Raw genomic sequence first — 19,042 nt, 5'->3', positions numbered from 1 at the left:
TCAAGGCCAGGTTGGACAGGGCTGTGAGGAACCTGATGTTCCTTTGCCCATGGCAGGGATTTGGAACTAGATGACCTCTAAGGTCCCTTCCAACCCAAGCCATCCAATGGTTCTAGATTTACCTTTGTTTTCAGTTAGTTATTGCTTTAAAAACTGCTCTAAATCTTTGTGTTGTATTGAAGCCTGCACTGTAGCCCTGCTTCAGCCAGGTACTTGTGAAATGCCTCCTTTTCAGTCACGTGGCACCACTTCTGCGTGGGGCTAGTTTAGATGCTTCTCACCAACAGCAGGATTTCATACATTGGCTAATTTTGAATCCTGAGACAGAGAAGCATTGAGTGAAAACAGGGATCTTCCAGTTTTGTTTCCATCTACAGTAATACAAATTTCCTTTCTGTTCTTATTTTCTATCAGCTGGCTCTGTCTTTGAGCTCTTATTTCAAGAGCCCTTATGGAAAATTGTCTTATAAAGCAAAACCTTTATTGCTCATCATTCTTTTTTCATTTCCATCAAAGAACCATTTCTGATGTAGGTTTTGAGGCTTTTTTTTCTGAAAGTTTTTGGGTTTCAGTGTTCAAAAGCTCCAGAAATCCTTCTGTGCTTTGCCTCAAAGAAAATCCTAGTCTCCCCCACAGAGAAATGGGAAACAGAACAATTAACTTCTGCTGCCTTCACTCATTTCTCTAAAATTCTGTTGGACTTACTAAGAGGTCTATTTTTGTTTATCCCTCCATTGTGTATAAATTAAACGAACATTTATGTGATTCAATGCTATTTTGCTAGAATTAGATGTCCTGTAACAACCTTAATACTTTCCTTAACTAAGTTTAGAAAGAATCCTCTCCGCTTTCTCTCAGAAAAGCTGTCAGTTGTCACACCCTGGAATATCTGGGCTGCCTTCAGCAGCACTTGTTCTCCAGCCTATATCTGACAAATCAGAGGCTGCCATAACGAGACAATTCTGTGCAGAATTTCTCCCTGTAATAATAGTTTGAACAGCTCAATCCATATCCAAATTTAACTCTGGAATTCTACAGCAGACTCTAACAACTACCCACAATCTTTCCCCAAAGTGATTTTGTATGCAAACAGAATCTGTTCCCTTATCAGGGAACCCTTTCTGAAACATCCTGCTGTCATTCCATTCACACACACTGCTTTTGCCATTATTTCCATCTTTTCTGAATACCAGCTCTCTTTCAGCACCCATGTCCAGGGAGTGATTATGAGGCCATAGGTGTTTCTGTAACCCTACAGGTCTTTTTGTAACCCTATAATGCTTTATGTCCTGTCCCTGGCCATTCATCTATCTAAGAGTATGATACATCAATACAACTGGTAAAAGCAAGAGGCAATGTACACAGGTATTGTCTTCTTAACAAACCTATTTTACAGGACCTCAACCCCTGAAAGTCAATCAGAGATTACTAGTGAACATTTTTGTTTTTCTGTTTAGCTGCAGTAAATAACCCTAATTCCTCTTGCCGCATTAGTAATGAGGGGAACTGCATCAAACTTTTTTTTCTTAATAATATGTTCTGGTGACTGTTTTCTACTGAGTTTATACTGATATCTTTATCCTTATATGTTTATTACCTATTAACTGGTGATAAAAAGACCAAAGGATCACACAGCACTATGTAGATATATAAATGTGAGTTTGCATTATGATGCAAAAAATATCATTTGTGAAGCTTGGCCACTCATTTAACATTTTTTTCCACTCATTACATCATAGGAAAATGAATAAACTATTCAGGCCATTCTGAGTGAATAGTAATAAGGCTTCATAACATACCAGCATAATAACTTCATATGTAATTTTAATAATGTAATTTTAATAGAAAAAAAAAGTAATTAAAACAGTATTAAAAATATTTAGTACACATTTTACTGCTACTCTTTTTGTCCTTATTTTTCTCACATTAGCTATCCTAGCTACATTTGCAGGTAGAGGAGTCTTTAGCTAAGCTTCAAAAACCTGTTGGAAGGTCTCAGTAAATCAGCTGGTTACTAAAGATAGTATGTAGGTGCCGCCTTCACTAAATTTTGAAAAATCATGACATTTGGATATTCTAACACAATTTTAGGTACATATTTTGTCATACCTTAGAGGTATTATGCCAGTCTGAAAGAAAATAATTATAAATGGTTTTATAAACTCATGTTTGCATAGGAATGTAATTTAAAGATTGGTTTCCCAAGGCTTTTTGATTCAGTTTTTTCAAGTACCAACCTGATAATCTCACCTCTGGGTGATATTTCCACCTCACACCAATTAAGTGTCTTGTCACAGAATGAAGGAATAAGATAGGTCAAAGGGTTCTCAATCAATCATCTGGTTCAAATCCTTCTGGAAGCACAACCATGTTCAAAAATCAATCAGCTTCCTCGGGGCCATGTCTGTTTGAGTTTTGTGCACTTCTGTGGTTGCTGAGCCCACAGCTTCTCTGGGTGAACTGTACCAGTGCTCACCACCCTGGCAAAAATCTCTTTTCTTATAGCAAATCAGATTTTCCCTTGCTGCGATTTTGACTCATTGTGTGCCTCTAAGTTTGAGGGCTTTGTATAATCCTCCTTTTAGGCAGGAGAAAATGGCATTTAGATCTCTCCTCTTGTTTCACAGTCCTCTCTACCAGTCCTCCCTCAGGCTACACAAACCCAGCTCAGGCACCATAGCCCCTAACATTGTGGATATGAGTGGACAAGAGAAGGGTTACAGATGTTATATACCTGGACATCTGCAAAGCCTTTGACATGATTCCCCATGACACCCCTATCTCTGAATTGAAAAAAGATGGAGTTGATGAGTGGACAGCTAGATGGACAAGGGAGTGGTTGGACAGTCACATTGAGAGGGAAGTGGTCAGTGTCTCAGAATCCTGATGGACATCAGTGGCGAGTGGTGTTCCTCAGGGGTCCATATTGGCACCAGTGTTATTTAATATCTTCATTGAGGACATAGACGAAGGAATTGAGTGTACTCTCAGCAAATTTGCAGATGACACAGAGCTGAGTGGTGCAGCTGACACACCTGAAGGGCAGGATGATATTCAGAGTGAACTGGACAAGCTCACAAAGTGGGGCCATGAGAAGCTTTTGAGGTTTAATAAGTCCAGGTGCTGGTGCTGCACCTAGCTCAGGTGAGGTGATACTGGGGTGTTGATACCCTCAGCATCAACATGGGCTGGGGGATGAACAGATCCAGAGCAACCCTGATGAGAAGGACTTGGGGGTGCTGGTAGATATGAGGCTGGACATGACCTGTCAATGTGCACTCACTGCCCAGAAAACCAACCATATCCCATGCTGGGTCAAAAGTAGCATGGCCAGCAGGGCAAGGGAGGGAATTCTGCCCCTCTGCTCTGCTCTGGTGAGATCCCACCTGGAGTGCTGCATCCAGCTCTGGGGCCTGCAGCATGGGAAGGACACGGACCTGTTGGAGTGAGTCCAAAGGAGGCCATCAAGTTGAGAACCTCTCCTACGAGGAAAGGATAAGAGAATTAGGATTGTTCAGCATGGAAATAGGGTGACCTAGTTGTGGCTTTTCAGTACCCAAAGGAGGCCTACAAGGCAGATGGAAAGAGAGCATTTACAAGAATATGGACTGACATTCTGTGATGCTCTTATTTCAGTGACCCTTCACTGGCCTCACTCCAGTTTGTGACAGTATTTCCAGTACTGGTGGCCCAAAGTGATATGAACATGCAACATTCCTTTGCCTTTTTAAGTCTTTTTGTCAATCCTCTCAGTCTTCTGAGATCCCACTGCAGGGCAGCCCTGCTCTCATGCAGATCAGCTGCTCCCCTCTGATGGATCCAGGCTTTAAGGGCATTATGAGCCTGGAGGTATTGTGAAAAGAAATTCTTTACTGCTGCAGAGAATGGCAAAGAAAAACCCAACAGAAATTATTTTCACATTATCTACATGTTTTTAAATTTAATAATGCCTTCACAAAGCTGTTAATGTATACACAGTGGTAAAGACATCCTGAGACAAAAAGTAGTGCATTTAGTTTCTGCAAGTGTGATATATTGCCTACACACTGAATTTTATTTGTTGGGGAATGTCAGAAAGTTGGTGGCATATCCTTCTGCTCCCTTTTTGTTGTGCTATGAGTGAACTTGCCAAGGAAAAAATTTCCAATTTCATTTTTGGGTTCCTGTGTTTTTTATGACTGGTACATTTGCTCAGGGATGGGAAAAAAAGTGATGCATGCTTGGCACAGAAAAAGCTTTCCTGTGTCTAATATAGCTGTAAGAAATTTTAGTCGTGATTGTGTCTTACCCAAAGACTGCACAATACCTCAAAGATAAGAATTAATGTGAATTTGTCATCATGCAGTGACCTTTAAATCTTCAGTCACAAAGCCAAAATGCATGTCCAGCTTCACGCTGAAACCACAGATCTGAAATTTTCTGTCATTTTCATTGCTAGAGCATGTGAATGCATATTATTTTGTTAATCTACAGAATTTTTTTAATGCCAAAATTAACCAGAAATGTAATCTTTTCTGATGAGAGTGATTTCAGCTGCAAGTTGCATGTCAGAGTGGGAATGCACGTTTTAAAATGTGCCTCGCATGACATCCAAGTCTAGTGGTATACAGAATATACTACAAATGGTGACATTTGTATGGGATTTCATACCTGTAACTAGTTTTATACATATGAGTAATTTTCAGCTGTATGTTAGATGAGTATCAAGCTGCAAATATAAAAAACCCCACTGTATTTTTGCTTTGTGCTCAGTTTTGCCAGTATCAGTGAATAACCAGTGTTACAGTGAGACTCAAACAAAAAAGTCCAGTCAGGCACAAGAGGTTCACCCCTGTGGGCACCTTCTCACTGAACTCAGTGGAACTGTTTTAATGAATAAAATCTACTTGCTAGGCTAGGATTTATAGGAGCATTTTTTTACAAAAAGGTCTCAAGTAGCTGTCTTTTATGTTAAGCATGACATTCTACCTAACCTAACAGGGATAAAAACCTATTAAGTGTATTTTATTAGTTTTTGGTTTAAATTATAATGAAAATTAATTTAAAATATTTTTCTTTTTCCAGTGAGGGTTATTTCTCACAGTATGTCAGTTAATAAAGTGGTAAACTGTGTTCTGTTCTCTGTATATAATGAATACAGTTTAAAAACAAATCATTAACAGCTTTTGTGTTGCTGCTGAAGAGAAATTTTGAGTTTTAGTTTTGAGTGGGGCTTTTAGCATATCATTTGTGCATAGGTGGCCAGTGTGCTCTCGGGAGTTAAATAGCTTGGGCAGGAAGAATCTCGTGGTATGAGGCTACTCAATTACTATTGATCCCAGGCCCTTATAGATAATAGACAGTGACTCTGCATGTTCTTCCCCACCCTCTGGACATTTCGAAATGCAGAGGAATTCTTCCATACTCCCATAATTGAGTCAAAAGTGTGAATTGAATCCTCCCTCAGTGTGACTTTTCCTGGCACAGCCACAAGTAGTCCTCCCTGTCATCCTCCAGCAGCCCTCCAGGTTTGTCACAGAGTTTTGCAGGAGCTCTGACAGCTGCAACCTCCCTGGAGCTCCTACCCAGTGAAACCGGGAAGACCCAGGAGCCCCGTGGCAGGGTCAGAGAGCAGCCCAGGGACTGATTGGGAGCATCCTGCAGGTGCTGGGCCCTGGGACCACAGAGCTTTCAGAGCTCACGTGTAGCAGAGATCAGCAGCAGCAAACCCCTTCTGCCAGCTGCCGTATCGCTCTGAGCAAGGCTGCTGCCGTGTCCCCGGCAGTGGGGACAACAGAGTGACTCACGAAAAACCTCCCAAAACGCTGCAGTTTTCAGTCTGCAAAATGAAATAAACTAACCCCCATCTCGCGCTTTATGCTGTACTAAAATCTGCAGTAGCTCAGGGGCTGCTTCGTGAGCTGTGCTGTCGTCCCTATCACAGGGGCAGTGAATGACAGGGTGTACCCCTCCTTCAGCCATCTGCTGCCACCCCGGCGTCAAAGCCCTCTGAAAGCTTATGCAACTTCAGGCTGTTTTCAGGTTTTAATGTGTGCCCTTGGTGCTCTCATAGTCTCCTTCCTGCTCTCTGGATAAATGTATATTGAGTGATTCATCATTACCAGAAAGATGGATGAATAGATAGATTAGATAGATAGATAGATAGATAGATAGATAGATAGATAGACAGACAGAGAGAAAAGAGCTGTTCGAGCACCATCTAGCAAAGTTGGATCTTTGCCAGGTGTCCTGTGCCATAGAAAGGAATTCAGAGCTCATTTTGAGCTCCTAGGTTAGTCACTCTTGGTAACGAAGCTAAATAAGTAAGATGCCCCAAAGCCATAAAAAAAACTGAGCTCTGGTGATCTTCTTGATCCTGACCCTAAGTGACATGGTAGCATTTACTCTCTGTATATTCATAGCAGCTTGTCATCCTTAAATATAGCTCAGAATGTAACTGCTTTCCTCAGTAACTGGGCTCTGTGCTGGTTTTGCTCAGCAGAAGGCAGAAAATGTGCAACTTGAGTCCAAGGCAACAGTAAACTGAAAATGGCTCCCCATGCCTTTTCTTGAGACCTGCTGTAGTCCCAGCAGGTCTCCCTCACGCCAAGAGACCAGGACTCTCATCTACAGGTTTTCAATGATGTATTTTCACCTGCAAGCACAGTAGACACTAAAATCATTTGCAGTAAAAAGAAATTCTGCTAGGGGATGAATATTTTATTTCTTTTTTCTTGGCATTTCCCTTAAAACGCATGATTTTACTTTCCACCCCTATGGAGTCAGTTTTGCTATAAAGAGCACAGAAATGCCTGAAAGTATTTTGAATGGTGATTCAGTAGGAAAGAAATGGAGTCACAGTCATTTGCTTGAAAAGAAATCCAAAGGTATTCTCTGTTTTTGAGGGGTTTTCTTTCACTTCCTTGATAATGAGTGTAGTGGCAAAATCAGGGAAACAAGCTGGGAAATTTGCATGATGTAGCCATACACCTGGCTGACTCATTGCCACACCTGCTCTGGGGTGGCTCACTTTCAGCCACTTCAGTGCCATTCCTTGAGAGGCAGAGCCATGCAAACAAGGGCAGAAACAGATCTTTGGCTTTGCAGCAGCAGCACATCCTGTGGCAGCAGCCTTTGGAGCCAGATGGGTTTTCTGAGCAGAGCATAATGCATTGCAATTGAATTGATATTTTAAGCCAACACATGTTTAGATCAGAGAGGCTCACAACACAGTCACTTACAATACACGGCTGATTGCTTCATGACAGAAGCAGTTAAATGCTGTAATGGGGAAGGAGGTATCAGCATTTCACTTCTAAATTTTGATTCTCAATTACTTAAAGCAGCTGTAAGAACTCACTTTTAGCTGGGGCTTGAGCAAGGACATGGGCCAAGACCTAGAGTAATCTAAAAAGCAGTAGGAGTTTATTTCTTTATGAAAGCCTTCCTAGAATGAAAAAGTTTAAATATAAGAGGGCAGCAAAATCTGCTACCCCAAAGGCAGGGTCCTGTGTTTGTTTCTGAAACTGAGATACAATTGAGGCAATGAGAAAGAACAGAGCTTTGAGAAAAGCTTTTCAGAAAGATCAGCTGGATAAAATGTACAGAGCTGCAAATGATCTCTAGGAAAGCACATTAGCTATACTTCACCTAACATGAAAGCTGAAGGACCACTGAGTTGAACAGTGGCAAAGTGTGTTGAGGAAGTGTTATTTTTAAAACATTTGCCTGTATAAGGTATCTCTGTTGTTAGACATCACTGAGGCCAAGCACAACCAGTAAAAGTGACCAAGGATTGAAGAACATTATTATTATTATTGTTATTATGAGTGCTGTTATTATTATTCAGCATTCTAACAGCAAATGTTTACAATCTAGCCATTGTGTTTTTCAGAGTTCTGCTTTCTGAGATAGAAAAAGCATTTTTATTCATGGCAGGCTATTCCTGAACTGTTTATTGTAGAATTTTTTATACCATTCAGTGAAGTGTCTTGCTCTAGTTGTTATCAGCAAATGAAGTAGCAAGTCCACCACAACTGACTTGTGTTATGTTTGTTTGTTACTACACTTGGGGAACTCTTATGCATTAAGGGCTTTTTTTTTCTCCTACTCAAGATTTCATCAATAGCAGTCATCAAGACCAAATATTTCACATTATATATTCAGAAGTATTTAAACTGGCTCTGCAGAAAAAATTAGGAAGATCAGACACTTTAAGAATATCTTCTGCTTTGACAGTATCTGTACATACTGTGAATCAATTTCCAGATTTGATTCTAAGTAGAGCATTCTTTATGCAGTCTTGAAACAGAAGAGATGGAGAGCTGCATATACAAAAGCTAAAAGTAAGATTGAAAGGTTTTATAGAAGATGGTTACACAAATATCTGAACATGAGTAATTTGTAGAACAAAGTCTTCAGCTAAGAAAGGATTCCAGTCAGAGCTTTCACACATTTTTCTACATATGAGCTGTACCTGCTATTAAGTAAAATAGTCCTGCTGGGAAGGCTATAGAAAGATGGTTCTCAGATACCAAATTTCTGCTTCCAAGAACTGTATATTAAAATTGCCAAGTCCGTAAAGAGAAGATAAGATCTGAAATCTTCAGAAAGCTGGAATGTAATGAAAAGAACACCAGGCTTTTAGATCACATCTTTGGGGTGATATTTTGGTTTCTTCCTATAATACACCAATAACCTGTTACTTTGAAAAAGCTTTAAAAATTGCATGTCTAAAGCTAGGAAAAGGGATCCATAGTTAAGCACATAAATATGTCTGCTTTCTAAATGGGTAAGTATGTGTAACCAAAAGAAAAATTTGCAGTTATTTGTTTGTAAATACATTGAGGCTACAGAGGAATTTTCTAAATACTTGTTGATCCAAATGACATCTTAACCCACTAAAAAACTGAAATCATATGTCATTGAAAACCATGAAAATATTTGAGTCTTTTTATGATATCTTGTGAAACCATTGGTATCTTGTAGTCTTGTAAAAGTAATAATCCAGTCACAATATATTTTACAACTTAAAAGGCTTTCATGACTCCCTTAATAAGCACTATAAAATAGTTACCTGATTTTGAATATATATATTTCTTTCAATAAATAGGTTTGTCTGGAGTACAATTAGGTTTTCTTTAATTTTTTTGCTCTTTTATTGATGTATCTTGTACCTATCAGACTATGAACTTACTTAGGAGTCTACATTTTTGTTGTCTGATAAGATGACCAAAAGGAACAACTTTTTTTCCTAAGGATAGTATAATTATTTAGCTAACGTTTAGGTTTTGATTGCTTCCCCCATAAGGACACAAAAACACACATACTATTTCATTAGCACCTCACCAATGAGTGTTTATTAGTTCTTGACAGTGACTATTTGATGCTGGTTCCCGTTAAGCACTACTGCCTAAATATTCATTGTCTGGCTTATTAATCCATGATGACAAGTCCTATTCCCTCTTTTTCCTCCTCCCCTCTATTCCCCCAGCCAAACACACTTTTTATTCACTGTTGTTTGCAAAAGTCAATGACAATGTTTTAATGACAATGTCATAAATTTTGAAGAAAAGGGAGGTAACACTTTCAACCAGTATTTCTGTTGTCAAAACCAGATGCTTTATCTTCTGAGTGTCTTTGAATAGAATCATTTAAATATGTTCAGCCCTCTAAAGCCATTACCAAGGCCGTTATGGTACAACTCACACGGTGTTTTTATTATGGCCTCTCCCAATAGTTAATGTCAGGTGTCAGATGATAAGGAATATATTTGCATCACAAAACTCACTCTCCTGCTAGGAAATACTAAGAAACTATACTATACAAAAACAACACTAAGAAACTATACTATGCAAACAATACTATGCTACAAAATGCAAAACAATAATCAACAAAAATTAGCATTAACTATGTCCAAAGTGAGACAAGAATAGACAAACTGTGCAGAGTAGCTCATGTATTTATGGGTGGAGGGACTTAGGACTGAGATTTGAGAAGTCTGTGCAAGCTGGCACTGAATTTGCATTTTTCCCCAGCAGGGGCATGAGAAATGTGCCCTCTTCTCCTCACCCAGGACTGAGAATTCATGCTGCATGTAAATATCCTAAAAGCTACATATGTTTGGCAGGAGTTTGCATCTCTAACATTTCCTTTAAACAACTGCGAGAAAAAAGAAGTTTAAAAGAAAAAAGCAGTAGCTACGTGCATGATCATAAATTGCTCTAGCCTGTTTGTTTCCATGTCCCAGTAAGCTTCAGGGTTTCACCAGAGAATGCAAATTGAAACTGACTGCAACAGTTGGCTCTGGATTTTGTTGTCAGGGAGCAGTATTCATTTTCCTCAGTGCCTGATTTCTGTTGCCTTTCTGCTTAAGAGAAAAAGAACAAAAGGAGATAAGGAGGCAGATTGGGAGAGCATGGTTTAGCAATTAAAATACACTAAAATTATACCTTCTTCCTGCTATGAAGTGCCATAACCCCAGGATATGAAAAACTAGATTTAAAATAGCAGAAATGTGCTGTTATGAGCGGGGGAGAAAGAGGCAACAGATAAAGGTACCGGCCAGCAGAGTGCAAGCATGCAACTGAGCTGCCAAACCTGAATTTACATTTTAATTCTGCCTCTACACAAGCTTTGCTCAAAGCCATTGTGAGACACCGTGGATCTGAGTCTTTCTGCAACAATTGCTGAAGAAAAGCATGAGTCCCATATCTTATCTTCCAGCCAAGATTCCGTCTTGAGCTGTCCCCAACTCCTGCACCCTAGGTGGCACCCAGGCCTCACAGCGGCCTTGCAGAAGCACGGCCTTGATCCCTGCTGAGCACTGCCCACGGCTGCAGCAGGCACAGGGCCTGCAATGCCCCCATGGCGGTCAGCAGCCTGAAACAGGAAATGCCAAGTCATGATGACTGAACCTAAGAAGCCCCTCTCTTCCGCCCTCAGACCCTTGCTTATCTCTCTTTAAGCCTATAGGTCATATTCACCTCGACCCTCACCATTGGATAATTTCCAAAACCCCTATACCCTATAAAAAGCCCAACTTCTGCCCAGTTTGGTAGAAGAGCTGTCACTGGGACCTTCACAGAAGCTGCCACTAAAGGACATCTCTGTGGAACCTCACACAGCGCTTCTCCTCTCATCTTGAGCTGTCCCAACACCTGCCCCGTGGGCGGCACCCAGGCCTCACAGTGGCCTTGCAGAAGCATGGCCTTGACCTCTGCTGAGCACTGCCCACGGCTGCAGCAGGCCCAGGGCCTGCAATGCCCCCATGGTGGTCAGCAGCCTGAAATAGGAAATGCCAAGTCATGATGGCTGAACCTAAGAAGCCCCTCTCTTCCACCCTCAGACCCTTGCTTATCTCTCTGTAAGCCTATAGGTCATATTCGCCTCGACCCTCACCATTGGATAATTTCCAAAACCCCTATACTCTATAAAAAGCCCTACTTCTGCCCAGTTTGGTAGAAGAGCTGTCACTGGGACCTTTGCAGAAGCTGCCACTAAAGGACATCTCTGTGGAACCTCACACAGCACTTCTCCTCTCTCTCCCTGTCTGCTGCTGCTGCGGCCTTAGCAAAGCAAAAGAGCTGAAATCACTAAAGACTAGAAATCACCTAAGAGCTGAAATCACTAAGAGCTGAACTGCTTGCTAAGGTTTCCTGCAGCTGGGAGCTGTCTGGGAGGCTGTTCCGAACAGGACTGCGCTATCCAGGCCCTCGGCAGCCAGCCGGGGACACCCCAAAACCCATCTGAGGCCCGCATTACAAGGGGATCCCATCCACACCTCCCATCCCAGTGTAACTCCTGTTTTAAGACCTGCAGGAATCATGGGCAGCCTGGTGTACCCTGTATGTCAGTGCCAATGGTCCCGTGAGCCTCGACAGGCACTCCAAGCTGGGACATTTAGGACAGCCAGCTTCACATTACCCAGGGGCACGCTGCTCCCTCATCACACTGGAGCTGTTTGAAACAGTCCTGGGCCCTTTCATGGGTGTCTGACAGAGGAGAGGGAGGACACGAGGGAATTCTACTAAGATTTCACACTAGAAGTTCAGTTTCACCTTCAGTTCTTGATAGACAGTGATTTGCTCTTGATTTTGGCTCCAGTTCAGGTTCATTTCAGCTCAGTGATTTTCATTTATGTTTCTCAGACACCATGCACTGTCACAGGGTTACTGTTGTTGCCTTTTTCCCAACCTGGAAATGGAACTCAAAATAATTTTAGTGTGGAGATAATATAAAAGGGGATCTTTATTTGAAGGCCCTCACAGGCAGTTATGGAAAGATGCTCACAAAAGATCCTCCCACCCAGGAGTAAGTACACTTTTATAGGTTTTAGGCAATTAGCATAATTGATAAAAAGCACCAATTAGGAGGACAAGTGGTGATGCAATTCCCCCCCCAGGTCAAACCGCTTATCTGAGCCCCCCGTTCAGCACCAGTTGTGCTTTGTCCATGAGAAGGTATCTCCAAGAGTTGTTCTTGGCCTTGGTTCCCAGGAAGAACCAAGATAGCACAGGGTCTTGTACCTCCTGGGGCTTGGAGCTCTGGAATTTGTTTTGCCTTTCTGCCTAAGAAAAGACCATGGAAAAGTACTGGGAAAACTAGCTTCTAATACAGTAGGTGACAGGGTTACAAATATATGTGTGAAGAATACAGAGAATATATTTTTAAAAAGGGCAAAACCCAAATGACATCACTGTGACCTAATATTTTAGAGGATTCTGGTAGAATATGCCAACGCTCTCACATAACCATTGATCACCTGGCTCAGGCCCTTCTTCTGACTTGTATATTAAATGAGCTGATATTTGTTTTAGCTCATTTTGTTTTCTGCCAGAATTCAAGCTATCTTAAATGAGCTTGTAGTAGGAATGTTCTTCTTTCTGTTCTCTTCTTGGATTGGGGCTTCATATTCCATTGGTCTCAGTGATCCACTGTTCCTGTAGAAACTCATCTGAATATCCAATTCTTGTCATCAGGGTTTTGTGCAAGAACATGCATAGTTAGGTCAAGAAGAGAGAAAAAAGTGCCTTAAACTAGGTATTCCTCAGCCAGTTGTAGAGGAAGATTTTGCCTGAAATAAATATAATGCCAAATGTAGACATGTCAACTGTCTGAGCATGCTTCTTAGATTCTCATGTAAAGAAATTACTGGAAGCTGCTCAAAAACTGGCAAGGTGTCTTCATAATTTTTTTTCTAATTTGGAACATAAAGTGTCAACAATGTCCTGCTTACACTATACTGATACAATTTATGGCCCAGTACTTTCATCCTTACCATCAACTGCCATGGGAGCTGCCTGAGCAATGGCTCTTTATTATGTGTGGAACATTTCACACCATGAAAATGTCCCCAAACACTTAACAGAGTTACATAAAACAGTCTCAGTAAATAATAGCAGAGAATAAATAAATTTAAAAGATTTAGGCAAAGGAAAGCAGAAATAATTCAAACACTTAGTCAGACATGCAGCACAGAGCTAGGCAGTAAATTATGCCTTGTATTTCTTTTGAAAAGACCTAAAACAGTTGTTTTGTTTATTCCATTTGCTCTCAAAAATACCTACACTTCCTCTCAAGAAAGCTAAAGAGAATTAGTGTCATAAACAAGCAGCCTGGAGTCTAACAGAGACAGCCATACAGAGTGTTAAGCTTTCTTTTCAAGAAACCATCCAGTCCTGGTGTAACAAGATACTTAAACCAGTCCATGTGATTAGAGTTATTCAGCCGTGGAAAGCTGGGCATGTATTTAACTACCTTGCTGAATTGTGAAGATGATACTGACGAAACTGCATGTTAAGGGTGGAATTAATCTTGCTGAACTACAGTTCTGTTTAGAAATTAGATGTTCTGTTTAAGCTGCTTTTATAACCAGTTAAGAGAGAGAAGCACCTGAAGGACATTTTTCCTTTCTTGAGGCATCCAATACAGATGGGATGACATTCCCTATAGATAATCTCACATCTCTCATTGGACTAGAAATGAGCTACCTGGAGCTCAGATAATTAATTTAGTTTTAGTATCTCACTTAAACATGGCTAAAATTTGGGGAGATGGATGCACATTTACTTCTTCTATGTCTTTCACTGCAAGATAGATGCTTGAAAATTTTGTGGAAAGAGATTTCTCATGGCTCTGTGCACATACCAGAGATTTGCATTGCTATGGAATCTAAGAAATTTTGAATTCCTTCACCACAGAAATTTTTCTCGCATTATCATACAAGAATAAACTAAAAGTTTGAGTATGAAAAAAGATGCTGCACTTAAAAAAATTACAGTTGAACCAACGGCAGTTGTGTCACATCTTCAGCAATAAGAAACACTGCAAATGTTTGTGACTTAATACTACTACAGGTCATACAGTGAATTATAATATCTATTGTGCCCTAAAAAATGACAGTGCTGCTCTCTGAGGAAGGAGCAGATTGTTCCACCTGTCACAAGATCAGCCTTTCAGCCTTGTACAGAAAATGCTCCAATATGGTACCTTGGGATTATCCTCATATAACTGGTTTGCCTAATTCAAACTGGCAGACACAATCTGAATTCAGTGAATCAGAAGATACATGGGATTTCATCAGTGAGATCATTTCAGTAGATTAACTCAGGCACTACCAGCCTCTGTCAGCTTCTTCAGAGAACTCTTGGGGCAAAGGAGGTGAGGACAGAGGCCAAACCAAACTGCTTGATTGCAAGGGCCTGTATCATCACACTGTATCACAGGCATCCATAAGGTAACTGGTTCTCTAGGGATGAAATATGAAATTCTGTCCCATCCTTAGAGCCTGGGTTTAACAGGTTCTCACAGGCAAACATGTCATTTGCAAAGCCTGCAGTACAACTTACAGTTCCTTTTATAAGAGCTATAAATGCCTCTTTTATACTGTAGACATAACTTCACTGTCTCAAAATCTTCATAACAATTGAATAACAAAATGCAAACATTATACTTTGTCAGCATAAACAAAACAACAATTATATTAAAGGTCCTATAGGCATTGCTCATTTGTATTAATAATTCCTGCTTTTCAATCAAGCTGTACAGGATGCCAAGTTAATTATTTTAAATACTTTTCAGTCTTGGCAATTCATTTGGACTTCAAATGGGGAAGTGAGGAGAGAAACAAAGAGCAGAGAAACGGAAAATCCTTCACCATCATATAATTGAAGCATATGACAGAAGAGGATTTAGGAGGAAAAAGCCCTAAGGAGATTTTGGGAGGTTTCACTAGTTTGTTCAATGGTGAACCATCCAAAAACGAAATGCCTGAAAAGCTGGAGGCTGAGCAGCTTAAGCTAGACTGTGCACACAGAAACATTGCAATGTTAACTGCTGGAAGAGGCATAAATTATGCATTTCTGATGTGTCTCTATAGGCCTTGTAACCTTCTTTCGACCCTTAGGGTGCTCATTATCTGCAGGAGCAATTAACAGACAGTATCTTGCAGCTAGCGTGATTTCTTACCTTTAGAGTGATTTCAAATCAAATAAAAAGGAGGCTAATAGAGCCAAGGAGGCCTGAGCTGTGAAGTTGCTTCTGAAGTATATTGGATAGAAATAATCAGTGAATTGAAGGTACATGGTGCCAGGAAGGCTGGATTATGTCTGGCTGGTTTTGATTGCTGAATCTTTTATGTTTTGGATAGTTATTGTTGTTCCTGTGAGAGATTATGCAAGTGACACAAATAATGGAAAATGCCTTCATTAATTCTGAAAGGAAAGGCCTAACTTCCCTTACTTCAGCAACTTCAAGCTGATTAATCAAAAGATCTGTTTTTTTAACTAGTCAGAATAAATTACAGACAACAGAGGTAAAAAAGCACACTTAAGACTGGTCTTAGAAAAAGAAGTTGTAGTGATCAGCAATCTGCTTAACTCCCCAAACCCATCAGAAATTTTTCAAAATTTAAGATATATGAATAGCTTAGGAAAAAATAAAGATCAAGTGCAAACGAGACAATTCTGAGATAAAATTTGTACAAAACTAATTATTTCAAGTCTTCAAAAATCTAAATTAAATGTTTCTTATCTGAAAGAGCAGATTGTTGAATACAAATCAGTCCTATATTATGATTTATCTAGAGCTGTCCTATTGCAATATGGAAATCCATGACAATGTTTAATATACAGAGCCTGGCACAGTTCTAGGTGATGTGATGCACCATCATTTTCTTTAGCAGTAACATACTTTATTTTCAGTTCCTTCCTAATGCATGGAAATCATTCCAAAGGCTACCATCTTATATGCACTGAGGTACATTATAAAAGCCACATAATTTTAAAAGATTACTGAATTTCTGGTTTGAAAAAACAAAACAGATTTTGAAAATATATACCAAAATGTTTGTTACTGCCATATCCCATTAACCCACAAAAGCCACCGTTGTCTAAGAGCAACATTTTACTGTTTCATCATGAGTGTATGCTGAGTCTGGAAATGGGATTTGTATATCTTCCTACACCATACAGACCTGCTGATTTCACTGAGGAACCAGGTGGAGTCAGGGATCTGGCTTCCACTACAAGACCGACATTTTAAGTTTCAGATTCTTGGGATTGAGGATATTTTTCTCCTGTAAACTACAACACCTTAAAAAATGCTTACAAGGAAAACCTTAGAGTCATTCCATTCACCTGAAGTTTATCATCACTCACATGTGGCCACGATTTCTCTACCAGGAGAAGCAAACCAGATAAGAATTGAGACTGGATTTGCAGCAACATGATTTTATTCTTATCAAAATTATTCTTTAAAAAAGCTTTTGAGCCCAAAAAGCATGTTCAATTTATGGTAAAAAAATTGAAATTTCAACTTACATGTAGAAACACCAGTATATTTATTAATTTCTAAAGTGTAAATGATAATGAGATTTCAGAAGCAGAAAATGGAATGGTTCTATTGAGCTTGTAAGGAGGGGATATATTTGGGCAGACTGGTCATCATTTAGCACAGCAAAGTCAATCATCTGACTCTGCATGTTGCTCTCCTTCACTATAGGAGTTAGAGAACATAGATCAGGAGGAGGGCAGCCAGAAAGTCACAGCTTTGGTCTTGGGGGATTTCAATTATTCAGGTATTGATTAGGATGACAGTTATACAAAAGGTGTAGAGAGGAACACATTAGTAAAGGTTGACCAGGGTTGCTTTCTTTAGCCATTGTTGAGGTGACTACATAATGAGAGCTTATTTAGAAACTTGTCCCAGCTGTTGTGAGCTCTGATAAATAGAGTTCAGGAAGCAGCAAGACCTTTCTGGGTCTGAAATCTTCCTTGTGGTTGGGAGACACAGCACTGTTTTCCTATCACAACTACCACCATTCCTTCCAGAAACTCCTTACCACCTCCCTTGTGACAAATGACCACATGATTTCCAAAGACCTTTTCCCCCTCTTACATTATGTCAGAACGTCTCTACCCTGACTAAACTCCTTAAAAAGTCATATTTACATCACAGGCATACTACTGACAGAGGCTTGCAGAGACAAGACTCTGTGTGTGTGTGTGTGTGTGTGTGTGTGTGTGTGTGTGTGTGTGTGTGTGTAAATACTAAGTCATCATCCTAGTACTAGAAGTTTTTTGAGACCAATGCTTTATATTCCTTCAAGTGAATAGGTGGAATGTCCATAATTAGGTGGAACATCCTCAAAAATTACCATAATGGCAGTTTAAATTACCTGTGTGGTATGGATGTGAAATCATCACATCATAGCCTTTGCCAAATAGGTCAATGGAAATGGAATCATAGTCAGTCAGAATAGGAGCCACCTCTACTAGTGAAGAGTTTACTCACTGTACACAGAGAGTGCTTCTTAGTCATCACAACAAACACTTTCCAGGAGTTTCATTAAACTGAGGGCTGCTTCAATGCCAAGGAGCCCAGGTCACGTGTTCAATTAATCCCAAACATTTTAAAGATATTTGAACAGTGTGTTAATTTAAAGCTTAATGCTACCATCAGATATTCAGCCTCAAAGCCTCACTAACAGGGTATGTTTATTTCTCCACTTTGGGGAAGTAGAGTATGAAAAGGCTGGTATTGCTTCTAACTCTGCTGTTTACTGAGCATCTCTGTGCCCCACTTTAGCCAAAGGTGATTCCTCTGCAATTAAAATGGAATTTCCTCCCTTTCCAGCCTGTCATTCATGCAGCTTCTCTGACTGAGTCTGTAATGAGCAGTTTGGGTCCAGCTAGCTCATTCATGCGCAGAATCAAGTTCCAGCTTTTCCCTGGTACATCAGGAATGCTGTTGTTTCTCAGCTGCTGCATGTGCATGTTCAGTCTGGGAGGGAATTTTCTACAGAGGCTAGAGCAAGTTCTTGGTAACAGGTCAGATCTGTTTGGGGGGATTTTGAAAGACGCAAAGCATTTGTGAGCCCAAGGATCTCCTAAAGCACATTGGCATAGCTCAGTGGTACAATTCAAAACTGAGCTGTGAGGTATGATTTCCCACTCCTTCAGGCCACACATCTTCTTGTGGGAGAGCAACCCAGGAGAGCCATCTCCTCGTGCCTGCTGGAAGAAAGAGCCCAGAAAAATCCTTCTCGGTGCGTCATTCACGCTGGAGAGAGGGAACAGGACTATTCTGCCGCCAGACCCTGTTTATCTTTCGCTGTCGAAAGACACGGAACAGCCTTCCTAGCTCGCTTAGGCTTCATTGAGACAAAGTTAGCGGCGGGGGTGCGGAGTGCCGAGCCGCGGTCCCGCCGCAGCCCCGCAGTGCCACCTAGTGCGAGCCCGGCCCCGCAGCCAGCGGCGCTCGGGCCGCCCCGCTCGGGGTCACGCTGTGCTGTGTCCCCAGGGCTCCCTAGCGACCCTCCCGCTGGACGGAACAGGGCTTTGCTCCGTCTCCTGGCAGCCTGGCGGTGCTAAGAAGTTGTTGCTGGAGCTGCGGCGCTGCTGATGGGCAGGGAGGAGAGAGAGGAGAGGATGGCTCCGGCAGCTCAAAGCACACGCTTTGGCTTTTAAGCACTACCTGAGAGAACTGCTGAGGAACGTTGGGAGACACTTGGAAGTTCAGACTTCGAAGTTCTTCATTTCTGGCGGCGTTCTTCAGGATGTCT

General features: G+C 40.9%; 1 protein-coding gene across 1 annotated transcript in view; it reads left to right on the top strand.

Annotated features, from left to right (window-relative positions):
• The window catches only part of XKR4 (XK related 4), a 225,606-nt gene that overhangs the window by 143,421 nt on the left and 63,143 nt on the right, over nucleotides 1-19,042 (top strand). The gene's annotated exons all lie outside the window — the stretch shown is intronic.

Source organism: Passer montanus, unplaced genomic scaffold (genome assembly GCF_014805655.1).
Source record: "Passer montanus isolate IOZ18808 unplaced genomic scaffold, ASM1480565v1 scaffold16, whole genome shotgun sequence".
Classification (NCBI taxonomy): domain Eukaryota; kingdom Metazoa; phylum Chordata; class Aves; order Passeriformes; family Passeridae; genus Passer; species Passer montanus.
This window is presented reverse-complemented; position numbering and strand designations above follow the sequence as displayed.